General features: G+C 35.2%; 1 long non-coding RNA gene across 2 annotated transcripts in view; it reads right to left on the bottom strand.

The window, feature by feature from the left end:
• LOC110397490 overlaps window positions 1–22735 on the bottom strand; it is a 264908-nt gene that overhangs the window by 200501 nt on the left and 41672 nt on the right. The gene's annotated exons all lie outside the window — the stretch shown is intronic.

Here is a 22735-nt window from a genome sequence, read left to right as displayed (position 1 = left end):
AAGACTTAGCTCCCCACTATCTACTCTGTTTTGAGACTATGAAATGATCCAATGAACAGGAAGGAATCTGCCAGCCAAACTGCATCCCAGACTAATTACAACCACCTGGTACATAGGAACTTTGCACATATGCTTAGGAGAGATGAAACGAATGTGCTGTCTTTTTGAATGCAATCAGCAATAATGTAATTTCAGTTGCTACTGGGCTGTACTAAGACATTGGCAAAAGCATGATTTTTTTATATAAGGGGTAAACTAATACTACTTACATGAGATAAAAGTCCCTAAGAATGTCAAGGTAATACATTAAAAACAAATTAATTTGAGAATAACAGATTTTGTATCAAAAAGGAAAATAAAAATACATTTTAAAAAAGAGAGAGAGAAAGAAGACTGCAAAATTCTGCATGACAGAAGTAATGAAAAATTTCCTTACCCAAAATCACACAAGCGCAGCCTGCTTAAATTGGGCAGGAAGTCTTTTAGTTCAAAACATTTTTTATCCAATGATGAGGGTCTCGCTTTTTCAGCAGTGGTCTGGATGTCATTTCCAGTACTAACCTGCACTTACTTCAGCCAAAAGTAAATGTGTTAAATGCACACATAAATCAGTGTTGTACTGAAGGTATGGAAATTTTCAGATTTTCACAATAATTTTTTCAGAATAATTACATAATTTGGAGAAAAAAGCATAAGCGTTGCAATTGGTTTTTTTTTGTCAAGCCATTTTACTGCATTTTGGACTATACTACAAAGCAGGTTATAGTTACTTCAAAGCAAAAAGTGGAAATATGTTAAACAAACCAGACATAATTTGAATTCAGTGAACAAGTTGTACACATCAGCATTTGTCAGCTGTTGGTCAGACATTCAAGCTACACCAAACAAATCTTTCTAAGCTTTTCTAAGGTAATGTTCCTGTCATTCACTCAGTGGGTTCTTTCTCTGCTTGACTGAAACTGTCTCCTAGGCTCACAGTAATAAGTGACCCTGATAAAAGCTCTCACTAAACAATGCCACCAAACATCAAGAAAAACTAAGCCATTTCAAAAAACCTCAAGGCTCTGAACTAAGTGATATATTTAGGATTTCAAAACTTGTTTCCATTGTGATACTCTATATATAAGATAATAGAGATTTCAGATCACAAGAAACACAGCATTACTGATATACACAAAGAAAATAAATATGTGACGATTTATGTGCTTTTTAAGTACTTGTTTTTCTTTTTACTGTGACCTGTTATGAAGGCTTCATTACACTAAAAAAAGTCACTGAAGAAAATATGTACACGTTACAACTTCCATATTTTATAATATTTGAGGAGCAAAGCATTAAAAAAAAAGGAATATATGAAAAAATCCACTATGTGAGTCCATCAATCCCACAGTTCTTTTAGTGGCAACAGAAGAATCTGTTTAAGAATAACACATCATCTCAGCAACTTTCTGTGGTTCATTTCCCTGATACCTCCCCAGTGTCCACAGGTAGTGGATTAATGATGTGTTAGAGGGTCTTTCTCCACTTGTTTCCCCTTAGTATCTGTTTTCCATGAATTCACAAAATCCTTTCTTAAATCGGGAAGCTCACATTCAGTTTTAAAAGTTTAAATATATATCACAAACAGTAATCTAAACCGTGTTGCTTTTGAAGATGGTATTCCATTCTGCAATTGAAGATTATGTTTTAAATGAAGAATATGTTTTAATGAACTGCTTGATGGCTAATGAGAATTTAACTGTTCCTTTATCCATGTAACATTCTAACATTCATGTTAGAAAGGTAGTGTGAGGTTTTTTCTAAGCATTCATAAGCTAATAATATTTTAGGAAGTACAGTTTAAAAAGAAAATGATCGTTTCATTCCAGATGCTTGTTTTAATTGTGATTTGTTTTGGGTTTTTTTTTTTTGAGAATAAATGTCATAAATTAATTTAAGCAGATTTTATTCTGGTCATTTTGTATCATATATGAGTAAGTATATGCTTTGATTTTTAATGAGCAGAAAGTTGTTAACCATTTTTCATAGAGGGCTGTGACTAATTTTATTTTATAACCTTGGCTAATAGATAATTAGGTGTTTCACTCAAATTAGCTCTGACACAGCTGGAGGCAAAGTAGGAGGAAGCAAAAAAGCTGGCTTTTGCCATAAATTTTGTACTATCACCTTCTGAACACCTCTTTGAAGCAGCTGATAGGAAATATTACACTAGCTATGCATAACCTGCGCTAGCATTTTGTTATTAGTACACTCAATTTCTAAGTGAAGTGTAATAAAAAAAGATATGCAGAAGAGGAGGATCATCCATAGAGATCATGAAGTGGATCACATAAGCTGCGCTAGTTTCAAAACACATTTCCTGGATCAAGTACTTTCTTAGGATTCATACAGAGTGTAGCATCATCCATTAGTATTATAACTTTCGTGTAAGTCCATCACAATGCAACAGTGTAAATTGTGACTTGCATCAGTCAATCTCCCTTCATGTTAAGATCAACAGAATTCTTCAGAAATACATTCCAGGAGAGGAACTGTTCCCTTACGCCGAGCACTCACCTTTGTGTGGTTTTACTTCTGGACAACAGGAAATACTGTGCTAGAAGCTGAAGTAGTAAGAGCAACTCTTACAGCCATCCAAACTAGGAGATTGTTTCACAAACTGCCAAACATCATGCACTGTGTTCAAGGGAAAAGGTATGAAAACTAAACCAGCCCTAGATGTTCTGCAGCATTGTGCACAATATCATCAGCTCTCATAATTCACCAGTCTCCATTTACATAAAGTTATTAGCATTTGAAATATTTACTCTTCAACTAGAGCTGAAAAAGGTCATCAATCCTGAGTTATCATAGCTCCTGTAAAGAAAACACCTGCATTTTTCTTTTTTATCTGTCCAATTATTACTTACAAGAGCTTGTTTCTTTTTTCTGTTTCCTGTTCTTTGAATCAAGGATGCTGCATGTTACTTTCATATTATGTTGACATGAGATTGCACAGCATGACATATTTAGCTGAATTTAGAAAGTTGGTCAGATACCAATATATAATTTCATGTCTATGCAGATTATACCATGCTTTATGTATTATGTAATTTCTGCCAAAGCCGAGTAGCTTCTTCACTGATTATTCTGTCTTCTGCAACTCTTGATTTTTTCCTTATGTCTGAAGGGAAAGTCTGACTTGTTTCCCAGTAAATACAAGAAACATTTTTTAATTTAATAGGGAATCAGTATATCAAAAAAGACCACAAGAGCACACAAAGACCACAAAGAAAAAAATGGAGGCTAATCAAACTCAAATGTACAGAAGTGTCTAACCAGGAAAGCTACACATTTCAAATTACTCAGGTTCGGCATTAAATGTGCCCATTTGCCTGGCACTTGTAATTGTGGTTTGTAGATACAAGTAGTTGAAATCCAATTGAAATATTACCTACAACACATTTTTGCTAGTTTTGCTGCATATTTGCATACTTCCTTTTTTTGCAGTCTTTCATCATCATTTTCACTATCTACTAGAAATGGTCAATTTGACAAGAATAACTCTTGACTGACCAATTGCACCAATGTTTTTAAAAAGTTATGGATAGAAGGCTTATTTAAGCAGCATCTGAAAAAAAAAAACAAGCAGAATTTTTTTTTTTTTTATAATAAGAAATAATTTTTACTGAGTAAATATTCTTAGGAATTGATTGTCACTCTCGTGGTCAAAATGCCACAGGTAGAGCTTCTGGAAAAACAGTCTCAAAATCACCCCCTGTACAACTTCAGACACCAAAGTTAATATAGCCTTATATCTATAGCCTGCAGTTTGAGATGTCTTTCATCAATGAAACAAGACTCGTTAACTTACATCACTTGCACATTCAGAGCATCATCAGAAAAACATAAGATTGTAAAAGCATCTTAACTAAACTATTCACGTTAAAATAGTCCAAACATAGAACTTACCAAAATTTCCCATTCATCTAATCTCAAACATTCTAACACATTACCATCACCTTTCTAAATTTTACCCAGTTAACAATAAACATACATCTTTTTTCCTGAAGCAACTGATAGAAACTTTCTGTGATGTCAGCCTATCTTCCTATCTTCATTGCTGCTGCAATCCAGCACCAACAGCAGTGATACCTCTACTGGTGAGGTCATTTGATAACCTTATACACCTTGTAGTGCGCCGTACAACATACATAGGTCACTCTGAAAAGTAATGCCTTTTATTTCTTTCCGTAGAAACTACAACAGATACAAAGAACACAATAACACTGTTTGAGAGAGCAAATTCTCAGTCATGCTATTTTTCAAAATTGTCTCCACAGTTAGCTATGTTTTTTTTGTTTTTGTTTTTTTTTTGTTTGTTTTTTTTTAAATCAGAGATGAACAAGAGCCTGCATACCATGCACTCATAAAAATCTGCACAGTCATCTGAAACGATGTCAAGAAACTCTCTTCTGGTAATTTCTTCAAGGAGGGGAAAAAATGTAGAAGGAAGCAAACAGTTGTCCTTCACTATGTTTTGAAAATATGGAGGTTTTCTCAGAACCTGGAAACATGTTAAACAAAAAATGACCTCAAAGGAAAAACTAAAACAAAACCAACCAATCAAAAAAAAAATCACCTTATTACTAATATTTTTGTCTTTACCACCTGCTTTCACGTAAATGCCAGTAATGTTATCATTTTCTTCCAAAAAGAAATTATATCCATGAATCATACATTGGTTTTCCCATATAAAGTAATTCTTCTCCTCAAATTAAAACTCCAAGATTTAACTATGAGTTAGTCTTTCTTTTATATTTTCAGGGATCTTGTTTGCTGTTTGTCTAAACTATTATAAACCTAACCTTTGTTTACATGTTTGAATGCTGTCATTTCAACTCTTATTGACTTATTATGGTTTCAGAAGAGCAACAGATGTCATCAAATAAATATCCTTATTGGTCTGAAAGAAAGTTTGTTCTTATCTCATATTGGTTGTATTTAATAGCAATTATGAAATACAAACACAACATAACATTTAGTCTACAGACCAAATAAATGTTTTGACTGAAAAAGAGGGAACAGACAGACATATCTCATTGTCATTCCCCTTCTGCATTCACTCGGTAGTTGTTAAAAACACTAGGTATTCAGAAATCCTAACAGAATTTGTGTTCCCCTACTGAAAAATTCAAATTATGCTTAACTGCCTCTAGATTTAAGAATGAGCTTGAAAATAACTGGCATCTTTAGAGACATGTGTATCTTACTTTTATACTAACTTCATTTATGTTTATGAATTGGTCTGACAGTAATCGCACTAGTAGTTGGCAACCGACTTCAAAGCTATGCTTCTCTTTTTGATGTTGTTCCTCCTCTCGGTAGTGGAATCATTGTTGTCACTTTAAAAAATCCATTCTTTTTTAGGATGTGTTAGAGCTCCAAACAAATAGAAGCTGAATGGGAAGAAACGTGAAATAATATTTCAAGTAGCAAATAGATCATTAAATTTCAGTTTACCTAAGACTGCTCCAGAGGATAGATCTTTTCACAGGTCTAAACTTCTTTTGAAGATTAAAAAAAACCTCACTTTACTACTTAATCTCTCTCTCATATATTTGGAACTTCTGTAGGTGAATAAGGGCTTCATGAAAAAAGCCATAAGGACTATTAGCATGCGAGTTCTCTGAGATCCCCCTTCTACGTCATGACATTAAATCATTTAAATTATTTATATTTGATCATGTATAACAAGGATACAATAATATAGATAAGTAGGAGTCTTTTTACACCTCCAGAAATAAGTGTAGCTCAAGCTGCAGAAGTTGGATGAATTAGTATAAAGCTGAGGATTCTAAATATGATATTATGGAAGCATATAAGGTCTGCATGTAGTTAGGAACAGACTCATTTCTATATTTAATCAACAGATTGTTTTCAATTTTTTTTATTCTGAAGTAGCATTATACATTATTATAATGCCATAAATCTGTATAAGCATTTGCTGTTAACAGTCTAGCAGGGAGGTACTTGAGTGCTAAATTTCAGTGCCTGTTATGAACTCTGTCCACGTGTATCAGTGTCCTGCCTTATCCTATTTTGGATATTTATAGGTCTGGAAAATTTATGTAAGAAAAACCTTAAAACTTCCTACTATTATGCTATTCACTTGATATGACATTAGTGCTATAAGGAATAATATCCTTATCTCTGCATTGTACTTTAGAGAAAACTAAACAACCAATTAAAACTCTTGATAATAAAGCATCAACTTCAATATCATGACTGCTTCTCCCCGCTAATCACAATGAGTGGTAGCCTGAATGCTCTTTAATCTAGAAACACAAAATATGAACAAGTCCACCCAGACTAACAGAGTAATTATAATATCAAATGAAATGTACTAAGATTTAATAACAATAGAATTAATTTTGATTTAATGACCCTTATGGGTTCCTTCCAACTAAGGAAGTTTATGATTTTATGACAATATTTAATATACGCACTAGCTATAATATATATAATACATAACACAAAGAATGAGCTTCTTTTCATGTTATTATGAATACTATATAAATTCCATTCATTCCTCATAGACCAAATTAGATAACATTCCTATCATTGTTTGAAGTTAATCCAACTTGCTGCTCAGATTTCTTAATAAACTAATTATAACAACATTTACTGGGAAGTGATTGTCTCTCTCTACTCTACCCTCGTGAAACTCCACCTGGAGCACTGCATCCAGGTCCAGGGCCCACAACTGTCTCGCTCCAATTTACAGGAGGGAGAAGGGGTTCTTTTAATATATGTATACCCGACGGCGAGATTAAGACACAATGGGTCAAATGTTAGCCCGACCAGTTTATTACAAATCCTAGTAGCTTAGGGAGATGGGGAAGGGAAGGTGGGCGATAGAAAAGAGATGAAAAAGCAAGGAGTCTTTGTAGAACGCAAGAGAGATAGTCACCACCAGGGGTCCAGCGTTGTTTGTAGCGCCGACGTTGATCTTCTCAGGTGATGGGTCATCAGGGCTTGTTGTTCGGTTGCCAACCGCTTTGGCTGACCAACCCCTTTGGTCGACGACCCCTTTGGTCGATGACAACCTCCAACAGCAGTACGCACTTATTTATAAGTCCAAATTGGTCGAGTCAGCTCTCTTTGGAGTGACAGTTAGTGGTTGAGTCAGCTCTCTCTGGAGTGGCAGCTTCTGGCTTTGGGATCTCAGCAGAAAACCCATCTTCCGGGCCTTGCCAGCAGATAAGAGGGAGCAGGAAGGTGCCCATCCGCATCCTGTTTTTCACAGGATACGATGGTATCATTCCCCAGTCTCACATACCAATCTGGCGCTACTTGGTCACAGGCCAGATCTTCCGCCAGTAAACACTCCTGAGCACTCTCTTCCTGGGGCAAACAGCCCTGAAGGAAATGCTTTCGAATGTTCACATGGTTGATGTTGATTGCCACACGGCGACACCCACCATTTGTCTCCTTGGTAAGTAAGTTAGAGTCTTATCACAAAACATACCTCAGAAAGCAAGCTTTGAGCCAAAAGAAAAGAAGGGTTCAGACAACAACTCAAAAGACAAGCTTTTGGAGGGAGTCCAGAGGAGGTTCAAGAGGATGATCAGAGGGCTGGAGCACCTCTGCTATGAAGGTTGAGGGAGCTAGGCTTGTTCAGCCAGGAAAAGAGAGGATTCTGAGAAGAACTCATGGCCTTCCATTATTTAAAGAGAGATTACAAAGAGGCAACGAATCAACTTTTTTAAGGGTGGATTGTGATAGGACAAGGGAAAATGGCTTTAAACTAAATGAAAGGAGATTTAGGTTAGATGTTAGGAGGAAACTCTTCACTTAGAGGGCTGTGAGGCACAGGCACAGGCTGCCCAGAGAAGCTGTGGATGCCCCTTCCCTGGAGGTGTTCAAGGCCAGGTTGGATGGGGCCCTGGGCAGTCTGATCTAGTACTTGATCAAGTGATTAGCAGCTCTGCCTGTGGCAGGCCCTGGAACTAGATGAGCTTTGATGTCCCTTCCAACCCAAGCCATTCCATGATTTTATGATTTCACTTTTCAAATACATTTAGTTAAAACAATCTGAAATATATTAGTAAAACATAGCAGTAGCTGTTGTCAGGACAGTACTGCGTTTCACAGGTAACCTAGGCACGCATAAATATTCTGGTTTGAATTTAAATCATGACCTGCACAAGAAAAACCAAGCAGCTAAAATAGCCATTAAAATAAAAAACAAACACATTCCCCACACCTTGACTCATGCACCCATGTAAGCAAACTGGGCAGCCTCAGCACAGTCAGCCAAGGACTCACCCTCACAGGAAAAAAAAATAATGAGAAGAGTACAGAAACTAGCAGGCTGAAGAGAGTATTTTAAAATTCCCCAAAGACAGAGTTTCCAAAACATTCAGTCCCTGCCTAAATCAGCAAAGAAAATCTCTACAAAGTAAGTTATCTGCCTCTGTTAACTGTACATGCTCCGCTGAAAGCAAAGCTATAAAGGGATAGTACTTTATTTGACAAATTATAACTCAGCAATGAATTTAAACTTATCATTGAGTAATACCTGTAATAAATCTTCCAGTCCTGCTTGACTGACATGACTTCTGTTGAAAGCAGCAGAAAGGTGTTGTACCAGTCATTATTCCCCAGCTGATACCTGTTCCTCAATACCTATGATTTCTGAGTAAGCCTGAGCAATACCATTAAAATAATTTACTCCTCAATTTTAAACTCTCAGGTTTCAATGATTTTTTTATTATTATTTAATCTGTTTTCAAATAATATTTAGAATAAGCCTTAAATTTGGTCATGAAATTAATCATTATTTTCCTCACTGCTCAGCTTAAGATATTATTTGTATATTGTTGCAACCATCATGCTAAACATTCAGAATCATTCCTTTTCAGGCTCTAAAATACTGTTCTTTCCATAGTGAAAACTGATTTCTAGAAAAAAAGTAAGTTTACATTAATTTATCCAAAAGTCTTCTTTTCTTGAATATCTTTTAAAAACATTCATTATGCACTTTTAATACATATACACTGTTTTGAACTATAGTACGTTGATCTTTCTCTTCAGTTGTCCTATTTGGACTGATCATAGCCCAAAAGAATAACCAGTGAGTTAAGAAAAAAGGTCAAATGCACAAAAATAAAATCAGGATTACCGTAACTGTTTGCATTTTACAGATGGAAAATGAATAGATTATGAGTGAGCCCTAAACCATTCATGCAGGAATTAGACATCATAATAGCATATTTTAGTAGGAATATCTCAGGTAATGCATTTATCCACTCAATTTTTAAATCCTACCTAGGATACTGGGCTTAAGCTAGGCATTATGTTTCAGAAAAGAAATTAACAAACTGGAAAACATCTTCAGAAATACAATAAAAGTAGCAAAAGCTGTAAGTTTTTTTCATGACAAGAATGACTGAAGGATTAGTTTCTTCAGTCTAGAAAAACACACAATCAGTGGAAGACATGAAGTCTTCCACCATTACAAGTCTGTTATAAAAGTTGCAATTTAATTGTTCTCTATGGTACCTGGAGGAGAAGAAGGATTTATGTACAACTAAAAATGCCTTCAATATGACATTGAGAACACTTTCTCATTATAACAGTGTTAGGCATTAGAGGAAACCATCCTTATTCAAAGGTGTGAAGAACAGGCTGGATGCACATTCGGTAGGGTTAGGATTAGTTAGAATTTAGATTACATTTAATATATTTGCAGAGTGAGATGGACGACTCTTCCTGCCTGTGGTTTCTCTGTGACAAAATTGAAAAACATTGAAAAATGGAGCAACAGATTACAAAATCCTGGAATGTTTTATTTATTTATTTTAAAGTGATGTAATAAAAAATTTACTGTGTTTTCCCACTGCCAGAGAAGGAAAAATAGTAGTATAAAATTTCTCTGAAATCTGTGCAAAATGACCTAATTCTTTTGAATTGGTCTTCAGGTTTTTTTCAATAGCATAAATTCATAAATATCATCATAACACAGGCAGTGGTTATCAGAGACAGACTTAAGTTTGCTATCACCTTTTTTTATTCAATTTCTTCTTATATTTATCTATAGTTATAAGTATATCAATGATGCATTTGGAATATGATGTGCATATGCTGACTGTACTTATAATATACTTGTTATGAATTCTTATGAATATTTTTATAACCTACCCATATACATTATGATTTTTCCTCCTCTTGACAAACATACTAAACTCCCATTAATATCAACAGCATGTATGCTATCACCTTTAAAAAGTTTCCTATCAGTTTTCAAAGGCTACTAGGTGACGTAGTGTAAGTTTTCAGCACAATGTTATTTCAGAAAAGTCCTATAATGTTCAGATTCTGAACATTCCACATAATGTCTAGAGGAAGGATCACAGGAAAATTTAGGAATGTCTCCTGAAATTAGAGTTAAGTTGTCATCTTCATTAAAGCTCACTGACATACGACTATCCTCATATACAGTAACATTGTCTTGTATACAGTAAATTCTATTACACGATAGACATTGGAAATATCAGCTGCAATGAAACGAAGCTGTATTTAGGAAGGATGATGTGGAATCATAGACTAGTTGGGGTTGGAAAGGACCTTAGGAGGTCACGTAGATCAATTTTCCTGTTAAAACTGGGATCAACTGGAAGAGGCTGCACAAGGCCCTTCCCATTCAGGTTATGAATCTCCAAAGATAGAGCATTCTTGCACTAGAAAATCAACTAAATGTCCTGAATGCCTCTTCTCTTCAATGGGATTCTTCCAAGCAAATCCCTGAATAGGTCAAAAACAGTTCTGTAGAAAAGTCCAGAGTTGTGACAGTGATATTTGCCTTGCTCCTTGACTTTCCAATAGAAATAAAGCACCATTTTAGTTGATAAGTAAGTTTGGAGGTGGTGGTGGTTTTTTCTTTCTTCATTAAATTTAAGACAGAGTTCCAAAACAAAAAAAAAAAGGTTCTGAAAAGGACTTTTAAATATCCAGATTGAATACTGATTTAAATACTGGCATTCACTTAGATTCTTACAGTGGCTCAATCTGTAAAGAAGTTTTAATTATCCCAGTAGAAAACTATGTAAAATAATTCACCTATTTAACAGTTGAAGTTTTCATCATGCTCAAGACAATGTTAGTTGAAGAGACAAACACTGAAATAATTAAGGTTGAATTCATAAAACTACTTCAATTGTATTGTGTACAAATACTTATTATTGGTATACTTTGCACAGAAAAAGAAAGAATTATTAGCTGATTTTCAAAGCAAGTCAGGAAAATTAAGTAACTAGTACATAATTTGACATACACAATCATTACTGTGATTTTACAAACATAGTAACTGAAGGGTGTATTAAGTTAAGAGCTAGCTTTCATATGTTATATGTTTTCATGATCTTGAATGTCTTTTCCAACCTGAACAATTCTATGATTCATCAAAAAGTTCACAAATACTTATACAGAGAACACTGTTAGACTGTGTCAAGAAAATAATAATACTCTTTTACAATGGACACAGACATTAAGTGACCTAATCAGTTAATGGATTAACCTGAGTAGACCTGCAATAAATCCCAGTCATCTGTTGGCTGTTCTTAAATATTTTTTCATCCAGTAGCTTTTATTGAAAACCTTTCTGAAGGTACTTGTAAAATCTCTAACAACTTCAATACAATACAATCAAGATTCTCCCCATGCACCCAAAAACATAACAGCCTTTTAAACCTATATAAGCTAGTTAATTTTTTCTACTTATACTGTTACTGTTCACAAATGGCAAAACTGTCTTCACCATTACACCAAATCTCTGAATATGACAACAAACTATTTAATGTAAAACTTAACAACAAAAAAACATACATCAATTTTTTCACTACCAAGCTTAAAGTGAAAGTATACATGCTAGAATTAAATTCTTCCCATGCCTTCCCACTTGCTAACTATCTTTAATCCATAATCTAACCTGTCTAACAATTTCTAAAGTGAATTTTCAAGTTTTACAGGCATTTGAAAATACAGGAAATAGCATGAAGGAAATTTAATCCTCCTATCAAAAATAAACAACATTGTGCTGACTATAGAATTGCATGTGAAAAAGTGAAATACTACAGGGGAGGAAGATGATTGGTTTCTCATTTGTAGACAAAATATCTCCTGCCACACTGTTAAAATACTGCGCTGACCTCCATCAGCATTGTGTGGGATTCATAAAAATCTAACTGGAAATCTGAGGCAAATTATCCAAATGCAAGAGAATTCTGACAGCTTATTTTCTTTTGTTCGCAAATGCAGGAAGACACCACCATTCTTTTGAAACTGCATCTCTTTTTCATGGTTCTCTTCACATCCATAACAGATAGTAACACACATTAATGAAAATTTAGTATGATGAATCAGCAGGTGTAGCAGCAATATAAAAAAATTTACAAGTCTGTATTAATCACTGTTTACAAGCTTAACAAGAATACAACATATAGGCTTTTTCCCTCTACGTATTTAATAGCTTCAGGAGTGGTGGATGGCTTATGTTGGTTGGGTGGATTGGCCACCAAAAAATGCCAATAATGGAATTTTTAACATACTAAAAGCATGGAAGAGCATACCAAGAAATGGAGGGAGAACACTGTGCATGTCTATACAATCTTCTTTTCTATGTAGCATTGAAGTAAGAGCATGATAAATTTAGAACAACGTCTTCAAGCCTAAGCCACCAGAGAATTCATATAGATTCTATAAATTATGCTCACTTAGCCATATTATGGCAATTAATCCTTAGCCAATTGCATCTACTGAACTTCAGTCATTTTTCTGAGAGCTGTAAACAAGGATAAAATATGCTGCAGTTAAATCTGGAAGCTCAGTAGGCTAGTCGAAGTAAATCTCCATCACATTACCAGGATTTAAATTGCTTCATAAACATTCAAAACAATCAACTAGCCTTGGAGACAGATCTTTTAGACTTGTATTTATCTTTCATATATTAAAATACCTTTTGCATTCTGAGCATGGACTTTGACCAGAGAGACAAAGAAGAGCTGTCTCCAGAAGCCAACCGAGACAATTAAGAACCATTAGCAACCTGCTGTACTTCAGTCATTGAAGCTATTGACAGATAGTTGGATGCTAATTATTTCTTCTAACTAGAATAACTTTCTGTAGTTTAAAGTAAAGCTAGTATTTTAAAAAGGTAAAAAAAAAAAATCTAGATATGATTAGAAAATTGCTCAGCTTTATTCAGAATTCATTCTCATTTTCTCTCTCTATCCCACACCTCCTGTAAATACATGAAATGCTCCTACGAAGAACACAGCTGAGAGTTTAGAAAAATAAACTTATAAAAATTGACATATGAGACAAGACATGAATCAGAGAGCTGACATATACCCATAGTTGAAGGAATCTTTTTTTTCCCGGGGACAACTTGATAAAAAGTAAAAGCATTCCATCTTCAGAAGGCACAGGAGGACAAAAAGGAAGAACTAACGTTAAGAACCATAACAACTCTGAACACAGGTAGGGCACATGACCTGCACTAAGCCACCGGATAATTTATGCTGCTTTATACAAGAACAAAACAGAGTACCTCCTAAAGTCTGTCGGTCCTCAGATGTTACGGTTTGTCTGTGAGACATAACCTCCCTGAAGAGGCAATCAGAATTGACAAATGGTAAGCAGGGAATGTTTTTGATAACACCCTGTGATCATTATATGCTTTTTCTCCTTTTTTTTTTTTTTTTTTTTTAAGTTATAATGGAATCCATGAAGATGTTGGACAAGCAAGACGCTTCAGTAAAATGCTTGAGGAAAAGTGGTCACCACAAAAGAAGCCAAAAGTGATTTTCTCAGAAAGAGCAACAAAGTATTTCATGGAGTATAAATGACAGAAATAAAAGCATAGAACTGGATTGAGTCACATATACAAGTGAATACAAGAAACGTAAGACTTCTTGAACAAAACCAAGAAGTCTTCCTGTGATGGAAAGCACATAACTTTCTTTTAGTTCTGAGGAATAATGCATTTTTAAAACTGTCACAAACTGATTGAGGTGCTTATTTCTCTAACCATTGCTCTTGATGTTGCTGGTGCATTCATCCTCAGCCTCATTTTTTTCAGCTCTGAAAAAAAATACCAACCTAAAGTTGCTTTCCACTCTCATCCTAGATAAAATATATATACCCACTTTTCTGTTTCTGAGCATATAGTGCCATCTATACTCTCAAGATATTTTCACAGTCTCTGCAAGAAAACAATTACTCTGCCTGCCCTAGAAGCTGAACACATTTAAATGCGTTCTTTATTGCCGAGATCCTAAAATAACACATACAAAAGGATTTTCTAAAACGACAACTGATTAGGACTACTTAGCTTTACGGGTTGCTAATTTGAGAATCCTTCAATAGTCTCGAATGTGAAAAAGCATTAAGCAGCCTCCTTCTTGAAATTAAGACTTTTTAAGACACTTCAGAACAGACAATAACTAAAGCGTTTTTCATTTTTAACCAACTGCTGTGTGATTTCTTTCATGTAAACTCTGTAACCGCTAGCCATGAAAAAAAAAAAAGCAGGAACCAAAGACTCAAAATAGGCTCTCTATAGAACCTACTCTCATATCTGGTAAGCGTTGTGAAGGTTGACCTTGCTTCAGGTAATCTGACCAGAAATGGACACAAGGGCAGACTTGTCTCCTTCAGAAGCTGACAGCATGTACTACCCTCTGACTTGATTAGTTTCACTGGAAATCAAGCTTCCCAAATCAGAACAGGTTTCAGAAGGTGAAATAACACAGAGGCTCTCAAAAAAAAAAAAAAAAAAAAAAAAAAAAAAAAACAACCACTACTCCTGTGCTTATAACAAGAAAAGGTCCAGAGATCTGTGTGGACTTCAGAAGATATACCTACTTCAGCCTGTGAAACATGTAAGACTGAAGAACCAGTTAATTAACCTTTCTTACTAAGGCATTAGAGTTCCTTCAATCACTTTTTGTTTGGGCAGTTTCCCATTAGAGTAATGTACTCTGAAAAACATAGACGATAGACATGTGTCGGCGTTTGGTCCCGTTACAGAATTCCCCCAGTCAGTGTGGCATCAGAATAGCAAGTTTTCATAATAGCAAGTTCTCTTAATAGCAAGTTCTCTTTATTGTGTTTTACACACACCTTATATATCCTTCACTCGTAAGCAGTAAATCCACTCACGGTTAATTATCCTTAAGTTCTTCACAACAACGTAGATAACAAACAAAGGGTTGCTTAACTATCCCAGAAGTGACCACATTAGCTGTGCGTACTAAAGACTATTCTGTTTACACCTTAGCCCTGTCTTCAGACTCCGGAGGCCTCATAGAGATAAGATCTACCAGAGTCTGTTGGGCTCTTTGTTGTTAAATCTCCCCCACAGACATGGACCTTGATGAAAGTAATGTTAAAAGATTTACTACTTTCCTAAGACTTGTAGCTTGCATCAATGCTGAACACGGGAGGTTCTCCACCACTGCAGCTAAATAGCTACATATATAAGACAGGTATAAAGACACATTGAACACACATTTTTCACCAGGAAACTGCTGTCACCGAAGACAAAAATATTAGTATACTAAAGGAAATGTCTTTCCCTTCTGTCCTAGGTGGATGTACGCAAGCATATGAGGGGAGATGAGCTGTAAATAAAAAAAATGTATGGACAACGGTTTCTCCAGAAGTAATGCCTCCTATTTATTTCCATGGAAAAGGTAACAGGTACAAAGAGCACAATGACACTATTTGATAAAGGAAATTCTCAGCTACAAAACACCATTTTTTCAAAACAGTCATCACCATTAGCTATGCATTTTCACGAGTGAGGAACAAGAGCCTGCACTTGTAAAAATCCACACATGCAGATGTGACCCTCTGTTTCATAGCTGCTACGTACGTATGACAGCATTGTTGCTAGGAAAGATGTAGTCCACACAGTCTATCTTTCATCAGCCCAAACAGATGGAAGTCAGAAGGCACCAAATACAGACAATACGGTGGGTGTGGCAGGACAGTCCAGCCAAGACTGGCAACATGCTTCACAGAAGTCAAACTGCTATGGGGTCTGGAGTTATCACATTGCAAGAGAAATGTGAGACTTCTTCTCTGGCTTGACTCTGAAAATTTGAGCATTCAGCTGAGTCTATGTCATGACGCTGTGGTCAGGACTAGTGGTTTGTTTGAGTTCCAGGAAATCCAGAATGATCACTTAGTTCCCATGTCAGAAAACAGCACACATCATTTTACTTACTGGGGGCTGTCTTGAAACTTTTCTTAGATGGGGAATTCACATGCTACCACATAACGGACTGCTGTTTTGACTTTGGTTCAGATTAGTGACACAAAGTCACACCACTATTAATGATACAAACCAGGCAATTCACCTTTAGCTTATATCGGTTCAATAGGTGTTCTTCCAACTTGCATACATTGTTCTTTCATTTCTTGGGTGAGCATTTGCGGGACCCACCCAGCACTAACATTGCAATAATCCAACATTGCCACCATCACTTCCAATGTACTGAAGCCAATATTCAGGTCTGTACACAGTTCCCAGGTTTTAATCTACTGATTCACACAGATGAGCTGAATGAAACACTCTTCATTTTCTGATGTGACAGCTGTGCATGGGTGGCCAGAAAGTGGTGTATGTATCACATCGCTGTTGCCAGCACACCACCCACTGCCTCACTGTCCTCACATCCAGAAACATTTAGTAACCACTGATGAATGCCAGTGGGTGCAATTTTTTGTGCATATAGGAATTCAGTGACATTTTTTTCTTCATATGCTCCTCCATGTCAGACTTCATTTTGTCTGACTGCCCCTCTGCTGCCATCTGTCACATGACAACAAAATGGAACTGAGTATTTTCAGGAATGTTCAACCATACCACCAACGTCCTTCTCTGACATCTTGGGCAAACAATGAAATAGGAGGCATTACTTTCAGAGCAGCCCTCGTATAATACAGGGATACAAATATGTATTTCTTGACAGTCGTGAGAGGCTTCTTTCCTTTAAGTACTTCATCTCCTACCTTAACCAATTGACTGAATATTCTATGATTGTTACAGGTCAATGCCTTATTGATATACTTTAAAGAGAAGTATAATTCTCAGCAAATGCACAAGACCATAATTAAAGATGTGTCATGAGCAGTAAAAGCAAAAATATGAATCAAATTCAACCCAAGTATTAATCTTGTTTGCAATTCTATTTTCAATTTTCCAAATCACCAGATTAATATGCCACAATAAGAAATTACTGATGAGAAAAAGCTTATTAGATCATATTGTACATCACCTTGAAAATATAAAATTGCTCTCTACAGCAAATATGAGTGCTTTATTCTGAATTACCAAAGGAAAAGATATAGTGCCAATCTACCAGGAAAAAAACTGAAACTTCATTAAGAATTGATTCCTGACATTACATTTAAGTTTGGTTGTGTTTTTTTTTTGCTCAATTTAATCTACTTTGCATATCTCCTTAGACTTTATAATCTTTAGGTACTGCTTTATGATTGGCAATTACCTCAAGCAAATAGTTTCTATCATATCCTCTCTTTTCAGGTAAAATAATTTATCCATTAAGATAACTGATTTTTGTGCATGTAAATCTGTTTTTGCCATTTATTTTTAGGCATACATGGACCTATACTAAGTACCCACTTCTAAACTGCAAATGGAAATTCTCATCATCATAACAGAGATGAAGTTGTGAATTTAACATTAATACCCCTCAATATACGTGGAAAACAAGATTTCCAAAGTCTACATTTGACTTTCCCATGGCCAAATAACATTAATACTACAGAGTTATGTTGACGTCACCTTTTATTTTTTCAGTATATTAGATGCATTCAGTGAAGCCCACACAATGTTATCTTATATTCCTTCCTTCACATTACTAATTATTCTTTCCATTAAAATTCACTCTTTAGTCCTGCATGATATCAAGAGCAGACTAATAGGCATGCAGTCACCCATTCGGTATTTCCTATACGTAAAAATGTTATTAATACACATGAACACAGACTGTATTTTCACACTTGAAAGTTTTTTAGTTTTTTCAGAGTAGCTTTTAATTTTACAAGTAAAATATAGATCCCATTATGAATACAATGTCAGGTTAGCATATTTTTTTATAATGACTATATAAATCACATGCATAATTAAATTATATTTTTATAATTAACATATAATCATCTTTTCACATAAATTTCCACTGGTTGCAAACCATTTACTGAAATGGTAGTTGAATTTTAATGACCATAAACACCCAGATTTTATTACTCATCTCATTTTTTCCCTATAGAAACTTGGCTGAAAGAATAGATTGTATTTCCTCAGAGTAGAAATATTTTCCCCTTGAGCTCTGTTTTTAAGATGTGGCAATATGATTAACCTGCTTCTAAAAAGAAGCATCAGCCTGTGACTGTCCTTATGGTGAAATGTTTTCCCTTTTGTATCTTCAAACTAAAGGTTAACTCAAATGAATCTGTGGCAATGATCCCATTAATAATTCTCCATCAGCAATCATTTGATCACTGTGGGGTGAAGCAGTTTAAATTCTATCCTGCAGGTAGGGTATGTCAAATTCCTCACAAAGATTTTGCCTCACAATTGGACATCCTAGTCAAAGACAGTAACAGACTTTTATACTGATCATGTCTTTCATCTGTCCTTCATTAGGGAGCTTGTCCTTGGTCTTAGATCTAAACACTGCTTGAGAGTTTTTCCTTTTTTTTTCTTGTGATATTTTTCAGTGTAAGTGGAATGAAAGCTCTATAATGGCATGTTATTGAAGCTAATAATAAACTAGCCAGAGAACACAACAGAAGTACAACATGATGAAAGGCAACACAAATCATCTAAACGCTATAAAAAATGCAGTTCAGATTACAGAAATATCAGTAACACAGATGGATCGCCTAAATCTCAAATCAAATAAAATGAGGATGAATAGCAGTTTCTAAAACACCATTAAAAAACTCTCCTCGATATGTGATGAACAAGATGAATTGTCATCTTTCTCATTAAGACTGTTCCTCTCTTCCTATTTGGCATGTAGTTATGATAAAGAGCAGCGTCTTGCAATTTAAGAGAAATCTGTGAGTTCTGTAAAGCCGTGGATCTACAGTGTCAGCCCAGTTTCTTTGAACAGCTTAATTCTACAGGATATAATTACATCAATATTTCAGTAAGTCTATCTTCAGTCTAGCTCACTTCTCCTACATGTTCAGAATGTTATGGAATATGTAGTATCTTCTCCTATATAACATTATCTACCATTTTAGCTATGTTATATGTGGCATACTCATAGCATATCTCTATTTGCTCTATCTTCTGCCTATAACCAAGATTCTCTTGATTAACCCAACCTCCAAGCAGTTTTTAATTATCATTCCAAGTATCAGGCAAATGAAGGAAATAAAACTTCTGCTAGAAAAAACACACACTATTTTTCCCCTCAAACACAGAAACACCATTCTAACCATAACTACTACAGACATCATAATTCATTAGCAGTATACTCCTAAAACTGAGTCAAAGGCTCAACAAGTTTTGTAATTGCATACAGAAGACTTTTATCTTGAAAAAACAACCCACAACTAATTCAACTGCAACTAGTAGCACAGCTTCTGTCTTAGTGAATCTCATATCATAGCACTTAACTAGAAAAACCTGCGTAAATAGCAGTCACCTACAATTCTCACAACCTTAGTGGCAGATTGCTGATAATTCAATTTTGCACGAGTGTAGGTACATTTGGGAGCTTTACTAAGCATTATTTGTGAGATTCCCTTATTTTTTAAGCTAGGTTTTCAGATTTCAGGATTCATACACTTTAAGAACAGAAGGGACTGGTGTGATCATTTATGACTTGTACACATCCCTCTGGGGTTTCCCTAAATTTATTGATATTTGAATTAATTCATATTTTTTTTTGAGTGGAATTACTTCTGATAGAAGTTGCTTTACTATATGGATTCAGAGACAGGCTTGAAAAGATTCAATTTGTATAACTAATTCAGAAATAAGAATAAGTATGAAAATATTATTTTGAAAACCAGGTTTTTTTGTTTTTAAGTTCCATGTTTACATGTTTGGGGATTGAGTTATTTTGGCAATGAAGATGGTTAAAGAGAATTGATTCATAATCTGACAACGTTAATATTTGGAGTTGAGGAAAATATGCCAGTAAAGCTTTTAAGCCACATCTCAACAAAATAATGTGTCTACAAACAGACTAGCCTCTGTATGTTAGTTCTTCTCACTGAAATATAGCTGATATGAAGAGATTAGTTTTTTTTCTGTGGTTATATTTTCAGATAGTCATCTTTCTGCTTTTATGAGTTACCTTGTTGGATGCTCTAGTATTAAAAAATATTATTTACTTACCAGTTATTTCCAGCAAAAATATTTTTTAAAAATTTTTGATAGGTAATGTACTTTTGGAACAAACATTCATTGACTATATATGCAAAGTTCCTACAAAAAAGAAAAGTCTGTAACAAAGATACATGTAACAAAGATTTATATATTTAGGCTTTCATACATGAGAACTAGTTATCCCACTCTTATGTAAGTAATTCCATTATGCATCCCAGTGGTACCAGGTGCTATGCAAATGCAGTCTCAGGAAACTGGTATGTATTCAGACAGTGACAAAAGCTTGTTTCTGAAAGTCTTGCTGCAGTCAACATTAGAGATACCGTTGATTTGAAATTACTGCCTGTTTTTTTTTGTTTGTTGGAAGAGGATATTATGGTATTTTGCTTTTTCATGTTTTTCCTCTTCTCCTGAAGTTTGAAGCCAAAATATAAGCAGCTAGTACTCTATCCTCATAGAAACGTGACATATTTGCACTAGTTAGGTGTTTTACAAGGCATTATCTATTCCCTAAAGTAATAGAACTCCACTATTGACCATTAAAGTAAAATTCTGCTACTAATTTTTGCTTTAAAAAGAACATGTTTTAACACTTGAAAATCCTTGACATTATTTTGATGTTTCTGTCCAATTATTATAGATTTCATTTTTAAATAACCAAGTTATATACTGAAATAACACATTGCTTCTCTCATGTCTTGTTTCATCAAGATTTTATACAACTGTAGAAGATTTTTTTCTTGCTTCCATTATAGAAAGTAAAGGAAAAAATGTGGAATTATGCAAAATCATTTATTTCACAAATCTAAACGCATATATCATTTTAGAGAGCAAGGGTCATTGAACTATATTTTGAAATCACTCATCTGATTTGGTGAAAAATATTTCGGCTGGCAATGAGCAAGAATATGTATGCCTTCTCAGCAAATTTAGAGGAAAATATTAAGACCGCAATCAAGGGAAAAAGTACCTTTCTTAAATGAACCTAATTTGTCTTGCAGAGTACTTCTTCAGAGTGAAGGAACTTGTTGGTAACAATTTTTACATTGAACTTACTATGATCATGTTTACTAGTCAAGGAGGCTGATCAGTGTAGAAAATGACAGAAATATTATATGCTAGCATCTCAATTTACTAAGTGCACAAGAACAAGTTACTACTAGGTCTAAAGGAATGTTTGTCACAGAAGTTCCACAGACCTGCAGGAAGTGAACTGGAATTCTGGTTGGTGGCAAGTTGAATATGAGTCAACAGCATGCCCTGGAAGTCAGAAGGGCCAGCCATATCCTAGTGCATATCAGGCACAGGTTGAGGGAAGGAGTTGTCCCACTGCTCTGTACTGGTGTAGCCTCACCTTAAGTACTGCATGCAGTTATGGGTGCCACGATGTAAGGACACAGAATTACTAGAGTGTCTAAGGGAAGTCTACAAAAGTGAAATATAAAGGACAAGATGGAGGAAGAGCTGCTGCAGTCACTGGATTTGTTCAGCAAAGAGCAGGCTGAAGGGAGGCCTCAAGGCAGCCTACAGCCCCTCACAGGGAGCAGTGGGGCAGCACTGAGCTCTGCTCCATGCAGTCATCAACAGGACCCAAGGGAACAGCACTGAGCTGTGTCAAGGGAGGGTCATGTGGGTGTTAGGAAAAGATTCCTCACCAGAGGATTGTCAGGCACTGGAACAGGCTGCCCAAGGCAGCTGTCATGGCATCGAGCTGCCAGAGTTCAAGAAGAATTTGGACAATGCTCTCAGACATAGTGTTGAATTTCAGGTCGTTTTGCAGTGCGGAGCCAGGAGTTGGACTCTGTTATCCTTGTGGGTCCCTTCCAACTCAGGATATTCTATGATTCTATGAAAGTTTATCTTCCAGATCGTTAAAGTAAACTTTTGAGTTTAAAATAAAACTGCATCTAGTTGTATTTTCTGCAGTTTCTTTTGTCCACTGTATATACAGCCAGCTTTTATTCTCATGAAATTAACAAATTCTGGTAGGTTTTCACTCCTTTGCTTGCTAATTGGATTCATGCTGTTTTTTTCTATAACATTTTAGCTAATGTAATTCATAAGCACTGAGGCCAGAAATCTCCTTCTCAAAATACCGACTTGATTAAAAGATAGAGTTTTGCCTTGTACACTTCAATAGATTAAAATGTTTTTGTGTGGTTGGGAATAGTTTTAAGTTATACCAATAACATCCCAAAGAAAAGAATAAGTAATCTTAAAATCCACCTTTTTTTCCAATCAGCATACCAAAGTTCATATAATGAAGTGTACACTACATATGTTTTGTACATATTAAATGTATACAATACATGAAAT

Source organism: Numida meleagris, chromosome 4, assembly GCF_002078875.1.
Source record: "Numida meleagris isolate 19003 breed g44 Domestic line chromosome 4, NumMel1.0, whole genome shotgun sequence".
NCBI classification, from domain to species: Eukaryota; Metazoa; Chordata; class Aves; order Galliformes; family Numididae; genus Numida; species Numida meleagris.
The sequence above is the reverse complement of the archived record's forward strand: the minus strand, read 5'-3'. Positions and strand labels throughout refer to the sequence as shown.